This window comes from Belonocnema kinseyi, chromosome 9, assembly GCF_010883055.1.
Source record: "Belonocnema kinseyi isolate 2016_QV_RU_SX_M_011 chromosome 9, B_treatae_v1, whole genome shotgun sequence".
Taxonomy (NCBI): Eukaryota; Metazoa; Arthropoda; class Insecta; order Hymenoptera; family Cynipidae; genus Belonocnema; species Belonocnema kinseyi.
This window is the reverse complement of record NC_046665.1, coordinates 70,366,488-70,386,399: the sequence shown is the minus strand read 5'-3', so window position 1 is coordinate 70,386,399 and position 19,912 is coordinate 70,366,488. Positions and strand designations below refer to the sequence as shown.

Here is a 19,912-nt window from a genome sequence, read left to right as displayed (position 1 = left end):
CCATGCCGCCCATCCCTCTCCCTTTAACGTGTTCCTTTCTTGCTTCTTGCATTGTCCACACATAACCTTTCGGTAACATCTTTTTTATTCCTTTCCAGTCCTCATCTGCCCAAGTTTCACTCACCATAATCACATCCCACTTTTCTAACTCCTACCAGAATCCTTTGTTCTTGTTCTTCAAACCTGACACATTCCAGAAAGCTATTTTCACGTTTCTCTCTTCCCCTCCCTCTTTTTTCCTCTTTACTTTGTTTACCCTTTGCCGCTTGGAAACCCCTTTGATTTATTTCTAGCCTCTTTTTCGTCTCCCTTCCCACTACCTTTCTCAAGACTTTTTCCTTTTTTCCTTAATTCTTCTAATTCTTCATCCCAGCACCATTCCTCCCCATTTATCCATAACCTGTGTCTCCCTATCCATACCGTATGGCCCTTTTTCCTCTCTACCCAAGCCTTCTGCTCTATTTGCCATCTCCTTTTCCTCTCCCTCCATGTCAGATCTCCTCAATTCTTTCCCTTCTTCCTCTCAATAATTTTTTTCTCTCCATAATTTTGGTTTCTTCCTCCTCACTCCCTACTTTTACTAGAAACGTTCCTTCTTTTGAGCCTCCTATTCTCTTGACTCCTTCTACCCTTACCTGCACTCTAATATCTCGAAAAAGATTTGTTATTTCCAGTTCTCCTGTTTCACTCTCCACTTTTAATCTCTTGACTACTATATTATTTTTCCTCTTTGCCCTTTCTTCCCCTTCTAATCTTCTTTCGATCTCACTGAGCCTTTTCTTCAATCTTTCATTCTCACTTCGGACGTTCTTTTCATTCCCTTGAACTATTTCCTCATTTTCTGCTTGATTCTAATAAAAGTGATATTTTCTAGAATTAGTTTAAAAGTTAAGATTAAATAAAATTTTTATAGATAAAAGTTCTAATCCAAAAAAATATATAAAGTTGAAGTTATTTGAATGTTTTACAACAGAATTATATTTTAATGGTTTTTATTTTGTAAAATGGTCAATTGATTATTAGCTGATTAACGTTTTTTGATTATTAAAGTAAATAAAGGTTCAAACTTAGCTCCTGAAATAGAAGTAACATGATTTAATTATTAAATTAAAGGTTCTTTAATGGAATATTAATTATAATTTAAATATGAAAAATTAATTTATATTTGCGATTATATCATTTCAATTAGATAATTTTCCAAATGATGCAATAATTCTTTCTTAACATTTTGCTACCATACTAAATTCCAGAGTTTTTAAGAAGAAAAAGATGTTTTCTTTTTTCCATATGGATAATCTTTTTTTTTTAATTTTAAAAGAGATAAGTAAAATGAAATTATTAAAAAAGTTTATTTTAAGAATTAGAAAAATCGAACCGTCTTAATAATTTCGAAAGATTTTGAGATTATAATTTTTTAAACAGTTATGGAAAAAGTTTAAGCAGTTAATATTTCATTTTGAAATAATAATTTGAAATTTTAAATGTTTCAAAATTGTTTCTAAAAAAATATGGAAGATTTTAAGACAATTATTTCCATTTTCCAGGATTTACTTTAAATTTAAGTAAACTTGATTTTTTAGGGCGTCAAACAAAGGAAAAATTTATAGTTTAGATTCATGGGAAAATTTCAACAATTTTTAATAATGAGCTCTAAGAGAGCATTACAACCCGGCTTAAAATGGAACCAAAATAAAAATAATAATCATATAAAATTAGAATTCTACCCGGAGCCTACCCGGTCTCTATATGGTAAACGACGCTTTTGAACCGGCTGCCTGGTACTACCCAGTGTCTATCTGGAAAATGGAACCAGAAATTAAAATAAAGATATACTTTTTTACTCGGTTCCTATCCGGTTACTTAAAGGCACATGGCCCCTTGTAAATTATTAAGTGAAAGTGTACCGGTAAATTAGTTCTACCCAGTTCTTACCTGGCAAGCGGAACCAGAAATTAAAATAATTATATACATTTTTACTCGGCTCCTATCAGGTCTCTTTAAGGCACGTGGCAACTTGTAAATTATTAAGTGAAAGTATATCGGCTACCTAGTTCTACTCGCTTCTTATCTGCCAAATAGAACCAGAAATTAAACTAAGGATCTACATTTACCCGGTTCCTATCCGGTCTCTCTAAGATACCGGACCACTTGTGAATTATTAAGTGAAAGTGTCTCGGCTACCTGATACTACCCGGTTCTTATCTGGCGAATGAAACCAGAAAATAAAATAATGATATACATTTTTACCCGGTTCGTATCGGGTCTCTTTGAAGCACATAGCCACTTGTAAATTAATAAGAGAACGTGTAACGGCTGCCCGGTTCTACCCGCTTCTTATCCGGCAAATGGAACCAGAAATTAAAATAATAATATACTTTTTTACCAAGTTCCTATCCGGTCTCTTTAAGGTACATTTCCACTTGTAAATTATTAAGTGAAAGTGTACCAGCTACCTGATTCTACCCGGTTCTTATCTGGAAAATGGAACGAGAAATTAAAATAATGATATAAATTTTTTCCCGGTTCGTACCCGGTCTGTTTAAGGCACATGGCAACTTGTAAATTATAGAGCGAAAGTGTATCGGTTACTTGGTTCAGCCCGGTTCTTATCTGGCAAATGGAACCAGAAATTAAAGTAATAAAATACTTTTTCACCAAGTTCCTATCCGGTCTCTTTAAGGCACATGGACACTAGTAAATTATCAAGTGAAAGTGTCCCGGCTACCTGGTTCTACTCGCTTTTTATCTGACAAATGGAACAAGAAATTAAAATAATAATATGTTTTTTTATTCGTTTCCTATCCGGTCTCTTTAAGGCACATGACCACCGTAAATTATTAAATGAAAGCGTATCGGTTACCTGATTCTACCCGGTTCTTATCGGGCAAATGGAAACAGAAATTAAAATAATAATATAATTTTTTACCGGTAATAATTCCTATCCAGTCTCTTTACGGCACGTGGCCACTTCTAAATTATTTAATGAAAGTGTTGCAGCTACCTGGTTCTACCCGCTTCTTGTCTGGAAAATAGAATCAGAAATTAAAATAAGGATCTACATTTACCCGGTTCCTATCCTATTTTTACCCGGTTCCTATCCTATTTTTACCCGGTTCGTATCTTGTCCCTTTAAGGCACATGGACATTTGTAAATTATTAAGTGAAAGTGTACCGGCTACCTTCTTCCACCCGGTTCGTATCTGGCAAATGGTACCATAAATTAAAATAATGATAAACTTTTCCACCCGGTTCCTATCCGACCTCTTAAATGCACATTTCCACTTTAAAAATTTTCAGCTCTTTACTACAATCTCTGAATCCAACGATCTAGATGGTGACACACAATATGCAGTGATAACGAAGAAGGACGTATTTTTGCGTTCCTGGCATAATCGTCGACCGCGTTAATATTCCTGACACAATAACTAAAGATTCCCATACAGGTATTCTTTTAATATTCCTAGATATTCCTGGTATTCTTGGTATTCTTTATAATCTCAAATATTTTTTTTATTCCAAAATATTTCGAAATATCCTTAAATATTCACAAATATTATGACATAGTCCTTGCTTACCTTGTCTCACAACCGTGAGATAGGTGGTTACAGTCTGAAAAGGAATCAATACGACGATCCTGTAAAAGCCTCGTGCACCCTAAGATCACGGAGTGACCCAAGGACAACCGCCTTCTGCATTTTTCCCGCAAGTGTTCTAGCATATTGCTGACACGCAGGGATGCTTTTGAGGCCATTAGCAAGTGAAAGCTTGGCACGTCCAAGTGCGCCAATGATAAGGACGATCAGTTTAACAGAATATGGCGGGTACAATCGTTGCAACTCCCTTATAGGGTCTCGATACCTCTCTTTCTTTTCATTCTCCTTGGCTATGACGTTTTTATCAGCTAGTGCCGAAAATTCGTAACGAACATGGTGCGCTTCTCGAAGTCAAGAAGAACCATGTCAGGCCTCGAGTGAGCAACAGAAACAATTGTCGAGAATATAAAGTTCCAGTATATGCGGCACTTCCCATTCTCGACAATTGACTCAATTTCCCTAGGAGCATTTAGAGGAGCGATATTAAGGTGAATGCCGTAGGAGTGACAGAGATGGTAATAAAGCACTCTTAGTGCCGCATTGTGCTTTTGAATGTAAGACGTTCCCGCGTGAGTTGGACAACTAGATAGTATGTGAGCTAAATGCTCGGCACGCCCCCTGTGCATGGCACGCCCTGCAGTTATCATCGGGAATGTCTTGGCTCAAAATGTGGCGACGGTATGTTAAGGTGGAAATGACACCGTCTTGGCATGCAAAAATGAAACCCTCTGTATCAGACTTCAATCCGGGCGATTTAAGGAAAGCAAACGTTAGCTCACAAGACATTGACTGATCCTTCACATTTCTGAAGAAGATACCGTGCATCCTCTTATCAAGGAGCTGTTCACGAAAGTTTTTCTCTTGTGCTTTCTTAATCCGGGCTTTCAGAAGTGAGTACTCGAGATAGATAAGATTTGATGCATTTTGCTCACCCCTAATACTGAAGTCAAGTCCGAGTGTTTCAGCAGCCTCCTCCGCTGCTTTGTACAGAAATGCTCCTTTGCCCACTTCTTCGTGATTCCTGATCATTTTAAAAAAAGGGTCTCTTCCATTTACAACTCTATGTGTTGTACCCATAAGAGCTATAGGACCTCACAAAGTCGTTATGTAAGGTTCCCCACTTGGGTCCATTAGTAGCCAAGGTCTTTGTTTCAGGCGTCATTCGCTTTACTGACACTCTTTTTATTAATTATTTGCCGCCATACTTTCCTGTCCTGGCATACTTCTCTAGCTTCTTTTATGTCCATGCATTTTTTCATGCAGGCTCTCGTGTTTCTGTGACTTCTTATGTCTCTTCTAACTAGGGTCTCATTCACACATTCTAACCATTCTTTCCGCGGTCTACCTCTGGGTACGCTGCCATTTACTTTACCTTGATACACATGTTTCGTTAGTCGTTCATTTGGCATTCTCTCAACATGTCCGAACCATCTTAATAAAATATATTTTTACTTCTGATAAGGGGACCTGCTCTACCAATAACCTTCTTACGTTCATTTATTCGTCTATCTAATTCCTCATCTATCTTCCCGTCCCTAGTAAATAAGCTAACAAGGTATGCGAACTTATCAACTTGTTCAATTTTCTCCACATTTAATAAAATATTGCCTGGTGTTTTCTCACTCTTTCCTTCAAACACCATAGATTTTGTTTTATTTGCGTTAATTTTGAGGCCCATGCTCTTCATGCTTGCATCTAGTTTATTCAACATTCCTTGTAGGTCTTCGAGACACTCTGCCATAACAACCTTATCATCTGCGACCGCTAACCCACGTACCCTTATTGTTTCGAGATCCACACCCTCTTCGTCGAAGAGAGCCATTCTTAAACACTTGTCCATAAATAATATAAATAACCATGAAGACATAACTCATCCTTGTCTAGCTCCTTAAATAATATTGAAACAGTCACTCAGTTTCCCATTCACTCTTACACTCGCTTTGCTACCTGTATATATTGTTTTTATAGCTTGTAGGATCCATCCATTGACTCCATACTCTTTCAAGACTTCCCAAAGTTTACTTCTATCTACCTTGTCAAAAGCTTTTTCTATGTCAACAAATGCACAGAAAACTTTTTTTCCTACTCTCAAACTTTTTTCTTTTATTTACCTTAAGCTAAATATTTGATCCGTACATGACCTTCCTGGCATAAACCCACTTTGGACTTCCCAAATCTTTGCTTCTGTTATTTTCATTACGCTACGAATAAGTATTTTTGAATATATTTTACTTACGGTCCTTAAGAAGCTAATCCCTCTGTAATTATTGCACTCGCTTTTATCTCCCTTTATCTTGTATATTGGTACGATAATCGCTTCTTTCAAATCGTCTGGGCCGGGTATAAACCAGGTCCAATCCCGACTACAAACCGGATACAGATCTTGAAGGTCCCGGATGAGAGCTATATAGAAGCCGGAGATAAAAATATCAATCCAGATCAATCCGATCAAGGACCGGGTATAAACCGTGACAAGCCCCAAGTCTAATTCCACTAGCGGCAAATAAGCAACTTCTACCCGATTCTTACCTGGGTACTATCCATCATTTTAAGCAGGGAAAAGATTACAAAACGTTTCAAATTATTTCATAAAATTAGAAAAAAGGATTTAAAAGTTTTTAAAGCAACATCTTGCCATAATATATAATTTTAGAAAAATTTTTTAGTAAATTTAAGAGGTATGTAGAAGTTTTGAAACGATTAAAAAACAATGAAAATTTATAAGATATTTTAGGACTTTTAAAAAAATTCAGGATAATGACATAAATTCTTTAGGTTCCCAAAAGAATTTCTTTCGATTTTTAATTTGAAAAATGAGCTTCAGGAGAAAATTCAAAAAGATTTTGAATCATAAAATATTTCCTTAAATTTCGAGGAGAATAAAGAAGATTTTTAAACTGCAGAAGATATAAAAAAATGCAGATTTATGTGATAGTCTAAAAAAAAAGCCAGACGTTAAAAACACAAACGTCTCAACATATTTATGGAATATTTATGAAACATTATTATAAAATATTTATCGTTTCTTCTGAAATTATAAAAGTCCCAAACATCCTTTGAGAAGGGTAAATTTTTAAAAATAATTTGTAAAATCATGTAAAATAAAATATATATTTTTTAAATCTTCTACATTATTTTTTTGACATATCTGAAATATTTAAAAATCTTTCCTAATTGTCTCATGAAAATTATAAAATTTATATAATTGTAGAAAAACTGCTGATACTTTTCTCTTTGTAAATAATTTTAAAATGTGTGTAACTAAAAAAATATCGAAAAAGCATTTTTCTGTTACGTCAAACCATTGTTTAATGTATTTCTATACCGCACTTCATCCTAAAAATCTATTTTTATTTACAAAACGTCTATCAAGTTTTTTAAACTAATACAAAAAAAATATGTTACGCAGCTGCAGTTAAGGTGTGGGAAGGTAAACGTGTTTGAAATAACGTTATGTTATATATGAACAAGAATACAAGTGTTCAGAAAATTTTAACAAATAAATTGTTATTAGAAAATTGAGTAAATGATAAAAATGGGGATAAAAGGGAGCGCACGCATAATTGTCTAGTACTTTAAAAAAAAATTTTAATCGTTTAACCTAAAAATTTGTCAGAATTCTGGGTCAATATCTGAATTTAGGAATTAATAATATGATAAAAATTTTCAGGTTTCGAAATTTCAAGTGTTCTCTTCACTTTCTCAAATACCAAATTGAATTAAAAGTAATGTTAAGGTGTAATTTAAATTTGGATTGAAGCAAATTCATTTTGAATTTAAGCGAACTTTGTTTTAAATTTTTATTTACTGTATAACAGTTCTGCATTCTTTCTCCTGAATTATTCTTCCTTAAATTCCCTCTTAATTAAAATTTTACCATAATTTACCTCCACTTGAAAACCTGCATTGTTAGACGAAGTGGAGAAAAGATTAAATGATGAATAGTTTTGCTCTCGTGTCTAGGACAATGTCCGGCTCGATCGTTGGCTTGTGATAAAGTTTATCAGCCATCAAATCACACGTGCTGAAAATTGAGTTGAGTTGTAAAAAGAAAACGCAAAATAAGACGAAACTAGTTCGAACTCTAGAGTTCTAGTCTGTGGTTGGCGATGTTGATTCTCACGCGAACGTTCACACGCGCTTAGTCGGTGGAAATGCTTTGATAATGATCCGTCGAGTTGGCGGAAAACGAGAGGTTTCGAGTTAATTAGCGATCACTGAATCCGCAGTTCAGTTCAATGTTCGATCCCCATCGGGACTAATTGAGAATCGATGTCATTCGCGATGCCTCGCCTCGCCTCGTACTGATATAGCGTTATTAACTCGAAGCCTGCAGCACGCGGTTGATCCATTGTCGTGAATGGCAACATAGCACCTCATTGCCCTGTATCAGACTTTAGCCTCATTTCAATCGCTCGAGCCCAAATGTCAGAGCGATCCGAGCCGACGCGACGTGCTACGTCAATCGCTGTAATTGGCGTTATTGACAATATGGGGCACATAGATTTTACTTGCCACGTTAAAGTGACAAGCGAGGACCAAGCCAGTGCGATCCGCGGTGTGTGGGGAAAGGACTAGGGACAATTTATATGGATTCTAGTACTATCTGACTCGGATGTAATGAAACAGATTTTCATTTTATGTGGGTTAAGCAGTAAATAGAGTGATCACCCACCAATGGTTGACCACTAGGGTGGTCCAAAAAATGCTGTCTTCGAATTTGTATAAATACCGGCCGGAAATTCGTTCGAATCGACACAAAAATAAATGCATTTTTTTGTTTAAAAAAAAATGATATTTAGAGATAACGCAAGCCCCATAAAGCTAAACACGTTTTTCCCATAAGGAAAAAGACGTATTTGTACATTTTATTTAGAATCCTCAATATTATCTAAAGCGATTTGAAACTCAACATTTCTCTTTAAAATTAGCCATAGAATACGAATAAAATATAACTTTTTAAATATCACCCCAACAAGTCTGTTTTATAAGGTCCCAAAGAAAACCCGTAAATAAAAAAGTGGGTTTTTCAAGATTTTGGAGCTAATTATAATTTTGTTGTTGTCTTTTTAATAAAAAATGTTTCCTGTACATAAAAAGCACCTTATAATAATAATTAAATGTTCACATAAATTGTTTAAACAATTTATTACTATTTTCAGCAATTTTCTCATTAGTTAGAAAGTGGCAGGGTTTTAAAAAATTATCCACTTGTTGCCCAATTTTCAATTAAAGCGAAACGATAGCTCATCAATGTTAACAACACTGCTTATTTAAACAACGTATTATTATTATTATTATTATTATTATTATTATTCTCTTAGAATAATGCTACAAAATTGCAGCTTTTAGAAAAATGCACTTTTAACACAATTTTAAACTAAAATGAGCTAAATAATTAGTTACAGTCAAGAAAATTAATTGTATACCCAATTGATGATTATTAATAATAATCCATTTGAATGATGCCAGAAAGATGCGGTTTTTTCTGATATTCCTGAACTTTTATCCAATTTTCAATGAGATCGGAATAATAATTAATTTAGGTTAACAAAAATAACCTGTTGAAACAATTTGTTATTATTGCTAATTATATTCTATTTGCTTAATGGTAGAATGTTGCGGTTTTTTTCTGAAAATTTTAACTATCTGCCTATTTTTCATTAGAAATGACATTATTATCAATTGGATTCACCCAAATTAATTGTTTGAACTAAATGAAATAACCCTCTTCTAAATAAGTGTTAGAAAGTTGCGGTTCTTCTCAAATTTTCAAATTTTCTGTTCATTGTGACTTCAATTCCAATTTTTTTTTAAGCTTTGCAATAAACTTCTTGTTATAATTGCAAACAAAACGTTTACAAGTCATTTAAAGACCTAGTCCTTCCAGCTACTCGTGATTATTTCATTTTTTGTTTTTGTCTCTTGTGTAAGGTAGATAGATAGATAAGGTAGGTGTTTAAATTAATTTTTTTAACATTAAGAGAAAAGCGAAAATAATTAACTTAAAACATCAATACCATTTATAAAATAATTTTTGTCAAGGTAGACTTATTATTTGTTTATAACTAAAAAGGCGAAGCAAAGTTTTAAAAATTAGAAAACCCACAACTTTCCAGCACTAATCTAAGAGCAGTTAGTTACAAATAATAATAAATTGTTTAAAAACCCTTTTTAATAACTTTCGTCAATTATGACCTAACTAAGTAAAAAAAGAACAAAAATGTGCAAATTCCAGAAAAACTTTAGCTATTAGGCATTGACATGGGTGAAGATAGACATAAACAACAATAATTTGTTTCAGCAATTTTAGTTACCAAATCTAATTAATTATCCAGTCACTACTATTACAAAATAGACAAACAGTTTAAAATTTCAAAAAAAAACCAGCAGCATTCTACCATTAACCAAAATGAATATTATTAACAAAGAGAACAAATTGTTTAAAGAATTACTTTTGTTGACTTGAATTAATTATTTTTTAACTTCTATTTAAAATTGGACAGAAAGTCAAAAATTTAAGAAAAAACCGCATATTTCTAGCATTTATTAAAATGAAATATTATTAATAATAATTGTGTAAACAATTATTTTTCATGACTCTAATTTATTATTTAACTCATTTAATTTAAATATTGGACAAAAAGTGATTTTTTTAACTGAAATTTTCTAGAATTATTCTGAGAGAATATCATAAACAATAATAATAAATTGTTTAAACATTCGTTCTTGTTAACATAATTGCACTATTACCTCTCCTTAATTGAAAATTGGACAACAAGTGGACAATTTTTTTTAAAACGTTGACTTTATAACTCTATTCTATGACAAAAATGCTAAAAACAGTAATAAATGATTTAAACAATTTTATTTAAACATCTAATCATTAGTATAAAGAGTTTTTTCATGTACAGGAAACAATGTTTGAAAGAAGACAGCAAACAAATTATAATTAGCGTTATAATCTCGCTAAACCCATTTTTTCATTAATGAGGTGTTTTTGGGGCCCTATAAAACAGATTTATGAAGATGATATTTAAAAAGCAATATTTTATTCGTATTTAAGGGCTGATTTTAAAGAGAAATGTGGAGTTTCACATCGATTCTAAATAAAATGTACAATTACGCCTTTTTCTTATTGGAAAAACGTGTTTAACTTCATGGGGCTTGCGGGACCTCTAAATGTCATTTTTTTTTAAACGAAAAAATGCATTTGTTTTTGTGTCGATTTGAACAAATTTCCGACCAGTATTCATAAAAACTCATTTTGAACTTCAGTTATGCTCACTCTCTTGATCAATGGCATAACGGAAAACCAATTGAATTGCTTTTTATATTCGTATCGCTTTACAAGCTCAAAAACTAGCTCTAGTTTTTTGTGTGCCTTGTTTATCAATCATTGCATGACAGGATGCGCCATGTCCACTAGGGAGTTATAAAAATCTTTCGAATTTTTTTTTAATTTTCATGCTTATCATCCTCAAATTGGATAATATCCACATAAAAAATGACATTAAGGTCTACCACAAGCCCCAAGAAATTCAAAGAATCGGGAACTAATATAGCACACCAAAATCTATCCCTTAATTTTTAAATAGTTTAATACCTCATAGCCAAAATTATATTGGGATTAATAAAAAACCTTAATATTAGATTTTAATAAAACATGCATCGGAGACAATTTGACTGTCATGTCCCCGAATGTGGCTCAGTGTTTATCAGTCTTATAATATTAAATGAAAAATTTATTTTTTTTAGAAGAAAATAAGATTTCGGTCAAATAAAGGATCACAAACGTGATTACTAACTTAAAAGAACCTTCTAATATTAAGAAAATATTTCTCTGAAAATGTTTTCATATTGGAAAAAATGTATTGTTACTTTAATGTGTGCTTCTATAACTGTACGCAAATTTCAGTATCATGGGCGTCATTAGGCGTTTGTGCATAGTGTATGAGTAAACTCGTTTTAAACGAAATTAAATACATTTTATTTAAAATTAAGGCGATTAAGTATCCATAAAACCTCAAAATATATATGGGTCAAAATATTTTTCACTTTACTGCAAAATAATTTATTTTTCATTGCTTCGGTCCCGCTATAATGATTAGAAAATGTACATTTTATTCAGAATCCTCAATATTTTCTAAAAAATGTACCTTTGCCACTTTGTAAATCATTGCGAGGTGATAATTAATTGATCTGAATGAGAAACTTAAACAACTTTGAACACTATATTATTATTTTTAATAATATTCTCTTTGGATAATGCTCTAGATTTTCGATATCATAAGACGGTCAATGAATTATTTAGTTCAATAATGAAATTTGACAAACATAACTGTGCAAACATTTTATTACTATGTATAAATACCCTTTATTATAATGATGCTAGAGATTTGCGATTTTTGACGAAAATTTTAACTTTTCTCTTGCTTTTTATATGTGCAATAATTATAAATAAACATTAGAGCGAATCATTTTATAAACAATCTCTTTTTCTTCTAAAGACATATTCTTTAGAAACAAAACTATAAATTTCCAATGTTCTTTAAATTTTCTATATGGGTAATTTGAATGTATCATTCCTTAAAGTTGTTGCTAAGAACCTTTTTAAAATCATCGTTTTTTAAATATTAGCGTAAGAAGGAAAATGCCTTATACGAAAAAAGTACAACACAATATGAAAAATTTATTCTTGTGGTTGTTCACTTGTTATTTGTATATAACTAAAAAATAAAAAAAAAGATTGAAAATTTCATAAACAACAGAAACTTTCGAACTAGAAAAAATAGTTATAAATAACAATACATTCATTTAACGATTATTTGCATTTACTTTTAATAATTATTGCGTCACTCTTAGTCAAAAACTAGACAAAATGTGGACAATTTTCGGAAACACCCCGACTTTTTCGTACTATTCTTAAAGATATTGGTATAATTAATATTAAATTGATTGAACATTTTTTTAAAATGGAAAAGATAGATACTTTGGAATTTGTTAAACTTTTTTTTTAAATAAGTCATTTTTTTTAAACGAAGCTCTAAATGTATTTTACAAGTTCTGCAAGATTAACAGTACGAAATCCAGTGGTTCACTAGAATAAAATTTGCATTTAATTTGCATAAAACTCCTTACTAAAGGGCTTTTACATTTTGAAAAAAGCTGCAATTATTTATAGGCCACCGTAGGTAATGTGAATTTTTACATCAAACCGAACTTTAAGATATGTTTTAATTCCCTACGGTGCCTAGGCTGCCAAAGATATTGTTTCTTCAAGAATGTAACTATCTTAACAGCAAAAAAGTTCTGTCAAGAATTAAAATATCAATTTTACTGTAGATGTACCCATTTAGAAGCCACTATCGTTAAATTCCAATTTTAAGCTATGTACAAGAAATTCTGTTTAAAATTATAAAATGAATTCCAAATAAGCTGTGGCCATTTTTGTGTTAGGCAGAATTTCACGTCAATAATAGTTTCCTATTTTTAAGTGCGGGGCTTGTAACTTAAATACACGTTAGCACACTTAATTAGCAGTTTATTACCGCAATACCTTTTAACTTAAAATTGATCATCCTCGAATAAGAGTATTAATTTAATATTAAATAACGTTTCAAGATTTTAATTTAAACCGAAACTATTTTTGTTCTAGTTAAATTTTTCAGTTGAACATTCTTTTATTTCAAACGCTTTCAAATGAAATTGGTCATTTTTTAATGATTATACCTTAATTTTATCTATGTGATCGTCTTGAATTCAGAAATTTATAATTGCGAAATTTTAAACTTTTTATTATTCAATTTCTAAAGTATAAATATTAAGCCTTGAATACAACATAACTGAAATTTCTCATTAAATAACTAAAAATAGACACTGAATTAACTAAATTTCGAAAAACGCAAGCTAGAAAAAGTGTACAATTAGAAATATGTGAAATTTCAAAAACTAAATTTTTTTTAATAAGGCTTTTAAAATCGAATAATTAAAAAAAATTGATAAACCAATGTAACATCCTCAGCTTTTTGTTGGGACAAAATGAACATGTTTGCATTACTTCTTTAGCGCAACCACATGCTTTCATATGTCCATTAAGTATTTTCTCAGTATGTAAAACAATTTTTTCACTTTAATCTATATAAAATAATAAACTTTAACTTTATTATCAGAACTCTCACGTAAATATGACTAGAAAGAATAATTTTCTCAAACCAAATAATTGGAGTAAGAAATTCTACATTTGAAATGATATATGCTGATAACCAGCCTAAGAATTCTGGAAGAAGTTCAATCAGTCGCGGTGAGTAGAAAGTTTAGGGAAACTTCAATTGCCTAAAGCCATATTTTATACAGACTCGGTTGGAGTAAAATTTGGAAGTTCTACATTTGAAAGTTTCATCATGTCGCGCTCAAAATTTCATTCGTAAATTTCATTGATGAAAGTTTCAAATATGAAGTTCGAATTAACTGACGCAGCTATTTTATATCATCACAAAAAAAAAAGTTTATGAGAAAGTTTGTGAACTGAAAGAAAAGATACAAGAACCATTGAGCAGGAGGAAATTATACCAAGAAAGATAAAAGAATAAAGGAATGAAGAACTTTGTTAAGTAATCTGAGGATTGCTAATTAAAAAGGCTGTTCATGTGATCAGATCTTGAATCTCGAAAGGCAGACCAACGAAAAGACTTTAGAAAACTCGAAGAATAAGTTAGATGGAAAATTTTATTTGACTCGTTATTCTGAATTTGATTTATTTCAGGAAGCATAAATATTTTTCCGATTTTATTATATGGAACGGAGAGAAAGCCGTAATGCGCGGAGCTGAAGATCCAAGACGTCCACGTAGAATTTTTACGGCTAGTCCGTTAAAGACAGTCGTAATTTAACGTTAATGTTTTCCTTTTTCACATTAATGCAATTTGCCCTCTTTCCCAAGGCAATTATTTCCTTTCTTACATCCCAGACGTTGGATACTCATCCCTCGTCTTCATCCCTTCCTTTTCGCGTCCCCTATCTTGCTCTCCTTCTGTATTGCCATCGCCTTTCTTTTTCGCGTCTCCGCTCTTTGTTTTATCATTGAATTACGTCTCGCTGAGCATTAACATTTTTCCGTGATTATTTAAATTTAAGACAATCGTGCTCCCGACTGGTTGCTGGCTGCCGGCTGGCTACTTCAGTTTAAATAGCAAATGGTATGGGTGGAGCTGCTTCTTCCTTTTCTTGGCTTTGCTACTTTTTTCGTTTCTGCTGTTTTTCATTCTAGGAAAGCACCCCCCGCGAGCCGTTTCTTTTTCGAAGGACAAATCGACTTCAAATGCGAAAGTCGGTATTAGGTTCGCTCAAAATAATATAAATTACAGGATAGCTCAAACAAATATTTTTTACGCTAATTTTTGCAATTTGTGCCTTGAAAGACTTTCAAAAATATTTGTATCTTCATCACAAACGTGTATGAAGCAATAAATTTTGCCAAATGAATGGTCAATAATGTGCAGAATTCCTGAAAATAAAAACAAGAATCCAATGACCAAATTTGTACAACCACCATAAAACGTTCCTATTAAAATTTGAAAAAATATTTAAAACATGATCCTAAAAAAGAAAACAAAAAATTAAAAAGGGAACAAAAATTAAAAGACAAGCAACTAAATCCCCTTCCTTCTCTTTTATAGTCCTTTTATCTTTTTTTATTGCTATTATTATAAAATCACAATAAGAAAACGTTTGTAAAAAATGATCACCAACGTTTCGGCACTCATACAGCACGTCTGTTGAATCCCGCGTTTCGCACTCGATACTGGGATACCTCGCGCTTCGCGCTCGGATATTCATTCTTTGCATTTGGCATTCTTAAATTAAACTTCATCAAAAAGATCTCTTTTAGATCACAGTATTTGTATGCGCCTTCATGTCCTAAATTTTCTACTTAATTAAGTGTAGTTAAAGATTAAGTTTTTTAGAACTCTTTAGACTTTGTTACGCTAAGAATAGGATTTTTATTTTCATATTATTATTTATAGATAAAGCAAAATATCCTACAAGTCTTCTTTCAGATTTTGTACTTATCTCGCGTCTTTCGGTGTAATATTGTAATTTTCGATTTTCTGCATATTGGAGGATTTTTCAAAAGCTCTAGTTTCTCCTTGAGACTATTTTTTCGTATTTCACGTCGTTTAATTTCAAAATTTTAATGTTGTGGTGTCAAATTTCGGGCAATCCTCATACTTTCTCAATCAGAAATGATGAGAATGTAATAAATTATTACAAATTGGTAGCTCTTTTTTGGGTTAACATTTTTTGTTAAATCCTTTTTTTTCGTCGCTTTTGGCATTTTTCCAACAAATTTTATTTTTCCTTACTTTCAATGATATTTTTCACGAGTAAAGCAAAAAGTACGCTTCTTATTAAGTAGTGATTATTAACAAACTTGTAGATCTTTTTTGGGACCACAACTTTTATTAATTAATCTTTTTTCATATCCTGCATTGCTGGACCGCGAAATGGAATTTTTGATCCTTCATTTTCTGCTGTGCAATCAAAATTTGAATTTTCGATTTTCCAAGAAAATCCAAACAGTTGTTATGATATTCTTATAGGGGTTTCAAAGCAGAATGTTTTTCTCTTCCTGAATTTATTTCTTATCGTGTGTTTTTTGGCTTAAAATGTTAATTTTCATTTGATTTATAAAATTTTGAAAGTGCTATAACTCTAAGAATTTCCTTTTTATCGAAAAAAGTCATTAGGATAAATTATTTATATTTTTTAATACTAGGAATATCCGTCCATCGAATTTTCAAATTTATAAAAAAAGTAGTCTAAAAAATTTTCAGAATGCGCAGTTTTTTAATTTGCATCTAAAATGGCTGGTTAACGAACTCGTCCTTTCTTTTGGGACCTTAAAACAATGTGCTAGAGATCAATTTTATCCGTTCCTTTTTTCGAGACTTATCGTGTTTCCGGAGGGATGGCCGGACGAGCAGACAGACAGGCGCTATCCCAAAAACTCAATTTTCGAATTTAGGGGGTTTCGAAACGTAGAGAATTATTGAAAAACTGTGGTGTCAAATTTCGGACAATTCTAATACTTGCTCAAACATAAATAATGAAAATGTATAAAACCGAAAGAAATAAGAAAGAGAATGAAGGGGATTTGGTTGGCTAACTTCTCATTTTTCTTTGCTCTTTTTTATTTTGGTCCGAAAAAGAAATTTCTTTCTGTTTTTTTTTGCAATTTTTTTCATATTTTTTCAATTTTCAATAGCAAAATTATATGGTGGTTGTCCAAATTTGGTCTTTGGATTTATGGTTTTATTTTTTGGAATTCTGCACATCAATAATATTTATGCGACTTTATGTTTTCTTCAGTAATAATAGTTTTGTTAAGTTTTCACACCACATTCCTTTCAATACATTCCTGAAGTTTTAATAATTTTTGTATACATTTTAAAAGTCATATTTAATTTATAATTCTTTGAAAAAATTTTATCACGCAATCAATATTAATTGTTCTGATAACTTACCACCTATGGCTGTGTTTTTTTTATCGTAGATTTTTTTGGTTAGATTCCACACTTATTTCAAATACAAATATTTATTAAGTACGATGGCTACTTATTCCGAGTAAGAAAAATATTTAATACTAACTGAAAAACAAGGAAATAGTCTTTTAGATCGTATATTTTTTGTTTAAGCTAAACAATTTCACGTGAAAAGTGTTAATATATCATAAAATTGTTCAAAAATTAAAAATCTTCTTTGAAATCTATTCCTATTTCCGGTAAAAAGCGCGAACATAACCTATAATTTCTAAAAAATGTTTCATCTTCTGTAAAATTCAAATATTTATTGTTAAAACTACGTCCAACATAAAAATCTACTTAATATAAAAATAATAAGATTAAAAATAGTCTGATTTCTTAAATTATAAATTGCAATTTATTGTAAAAAGAGATAATATTAGCTTAAATTGTTCCATTCTTGTAAATCTTTAAATTTGGTACAGATTTCTGTGGTGAAAACCATTAGCTTAACCAGAAATTTTAAAGAAAATGTGGTTTTTTTAAATCTAATGAATTTTTTAGTATAAAAATATAATTAAAAAATGTTGTGTATCTTCTTTAATATTAGTTGAAAAATTCGAAATCCTGTTTATATTATAATGGTTTTTATTTGAAAATACCAATTTTTAATTTTCAAAATGAAAATAAGCTAGACTTGTTGAGAAATTATCAATCTTCTTTGAAATATAGGGATTTTTAAAGAAAAATTTGAATTTATTAAAAAAACCACTAACATATTCTGTAAAAGACTCTAAACTTTGTTCAAAATAAAGTTATTGTAGTTAAAAAATACCTATTTTCGATATAAAATGACAGCACAACCTAAAATTTTGAAAAATTATTAATCTTCTTTTAAATAGAATAATTTTCACGAACAGAAATATCAATTTCCGATAAACAATACCCCACAATCCGAAATTATTAAAGCTAGTAAATTTGATTATTTTAAACCAAAAGAATTGGACTTAAAACTAAACACTTCTGTTTAAGACTATCAATTTACGGTGAAACATGCCAACATGAAAAAATTGTAGAAACATGATGAACTTTAAAAATGTAATGAATTTAGTATAATTGTTTAAAATGACCAATTTCAATCGAAAACCACTAAAATGAAACGTGAATAAAATTTTAGTAAATTATTAGATAATTTTAAAGTTTAATTTAACTGGACAAAAGTGTTGAAAAGGACAAATGTTACGCAATGCACATAAATATTTATTTCATTTTTCTTATTGAAAGTCAGTATTTGAAGTTTTAACTTTACAAAATTTCTTTTAAGATAAAATAAATAAAACTTCAGAGTTGGTTTTGTAATGGAAACCCCTAGTTTTGCACCTGGATTTGGAAAGGACGGAAAATTTTACGTGCAAAATGTTGCATTCCACTCCACAAATACGGCGATAATGGCGGCCTTGTCCGAACAGTTCTTGCTATGATCCACCTAAATCCTCACATTAGTTCTCGCCAAATTGTAAGAGCATCAGGAATACAAAAATCAACGGTTCTCAGGATCCTAAAGGCTCTCAGGTATCATGCTTATCTCATAACATTAAAACAAAAATTAACGGATCGAAACTTCATGGAACGCCTTGAATTTTGTCTATGGGCTTCACATCATCGTGAGTTGTTCACATTCGTTATGTTTTCTGACGACGCTACATTTAAAAACACTGAAACTTTAAACAGTCGCAACGGTCATTATTGAACAGATACTAATCCACGCTGGTACAGAACCGCTGATTACCAACATCGTTAGAGCCTCAGCGTTCGATATAGAATTGTTAAGGGATATCTGATTGGTCAATATTTTTTCAATGACACTGTGAATCAATTTTTTTTTTTTTTGAATTTTCGAGAGACCATTTACCTGGCTTACATAAAAATCTCGCGGATCGTAAGGGCATTTCTACATCAACAATACTTAAACCGATGGATTGGACGTGGTGGTCCGATACTGTGGTCTGCTTGCTCACCAGACTTAACTTCGCCGGATTTTTACTTCTGGGGATATTCGAAAAACGTTGCGTTTGAGCAGCGGCCAATGACAGGAGAAGATATGATGGAATCCATACGAACACCTTGTGCAGCCTTTCCATGAACTGTTTTGCTTTCGAACATAACATATTTTCTGCGGATAATTGATTTGTGCATTAAAGCTATGTGGTCACTTCGAACACACACTCAATGGATCGTTGTGAGATTAAGTGTGAGAGGCGGCAAGGGGACTCACTTTAATCAAGAACCCCGAGTGGTGAGAGGCAAGGGGGCTCACTTTAAATAAGCAATTTAAAGAAAACATAATCCCATTACACCCACGTCGTTGTTCCTGGGTAGCGCTGAAAATAGGAAGTTTGTGATCTTGAAAAATCTAAGGTCGTTCATGCTTTGCCTGCTGACCAATTTTTGAAAGTTTATTTGACCTGCATAATACACGGTAGAAGCTTGGTATTTTGAATCCATAGAATTTAAGACATTTCTTCATATTTCATTTTCAAGAGCCCATGACCCGGCCTTGACGAATGCAACAATTTGTATGTGAAATTATCCGTCCGTTCCAAATCCGGGTTCAAAACTAGGGGTCCCCATTACAAAAAATTAACTTTGACCTTCAGGCGACCTTGAAAATTGACTTCAGGGACAAAGTCTTTGGTACAATAACATGCTCCCTATTGTCTCCAACAACTTTTGTCTAAAACATTTTTCTGGATCTGACGTGTTTTCTGAGATATTTCCCGCGATTGATTAAATCTG

General features: G+C 31.8%; 1 long non-coding RNA gene across 2 annotated transcripts in view; it reads right to left on the bottom strand.

The window, feature by feature from the left end:
- LOC117180271 overlaps positions 1-7,876 on the bottom strand; it is a 478,081-nt gene extending 470,205 nt beyond the window's left edge. For both annotated transcript variants that reach the window (XR_004468020.1, XR_004468022.1), the window contains exon 1: positions 7,481-7,876. This is a non-coding gene — a long non-coding RNA (uncharacterized LOC117180271). The remainder of the gene's footprint in view (positions 1-7,480) is intronic.
- Between the last annotated feature and the right edge of the window lie 12,036 nt (positions 7,877-19,912).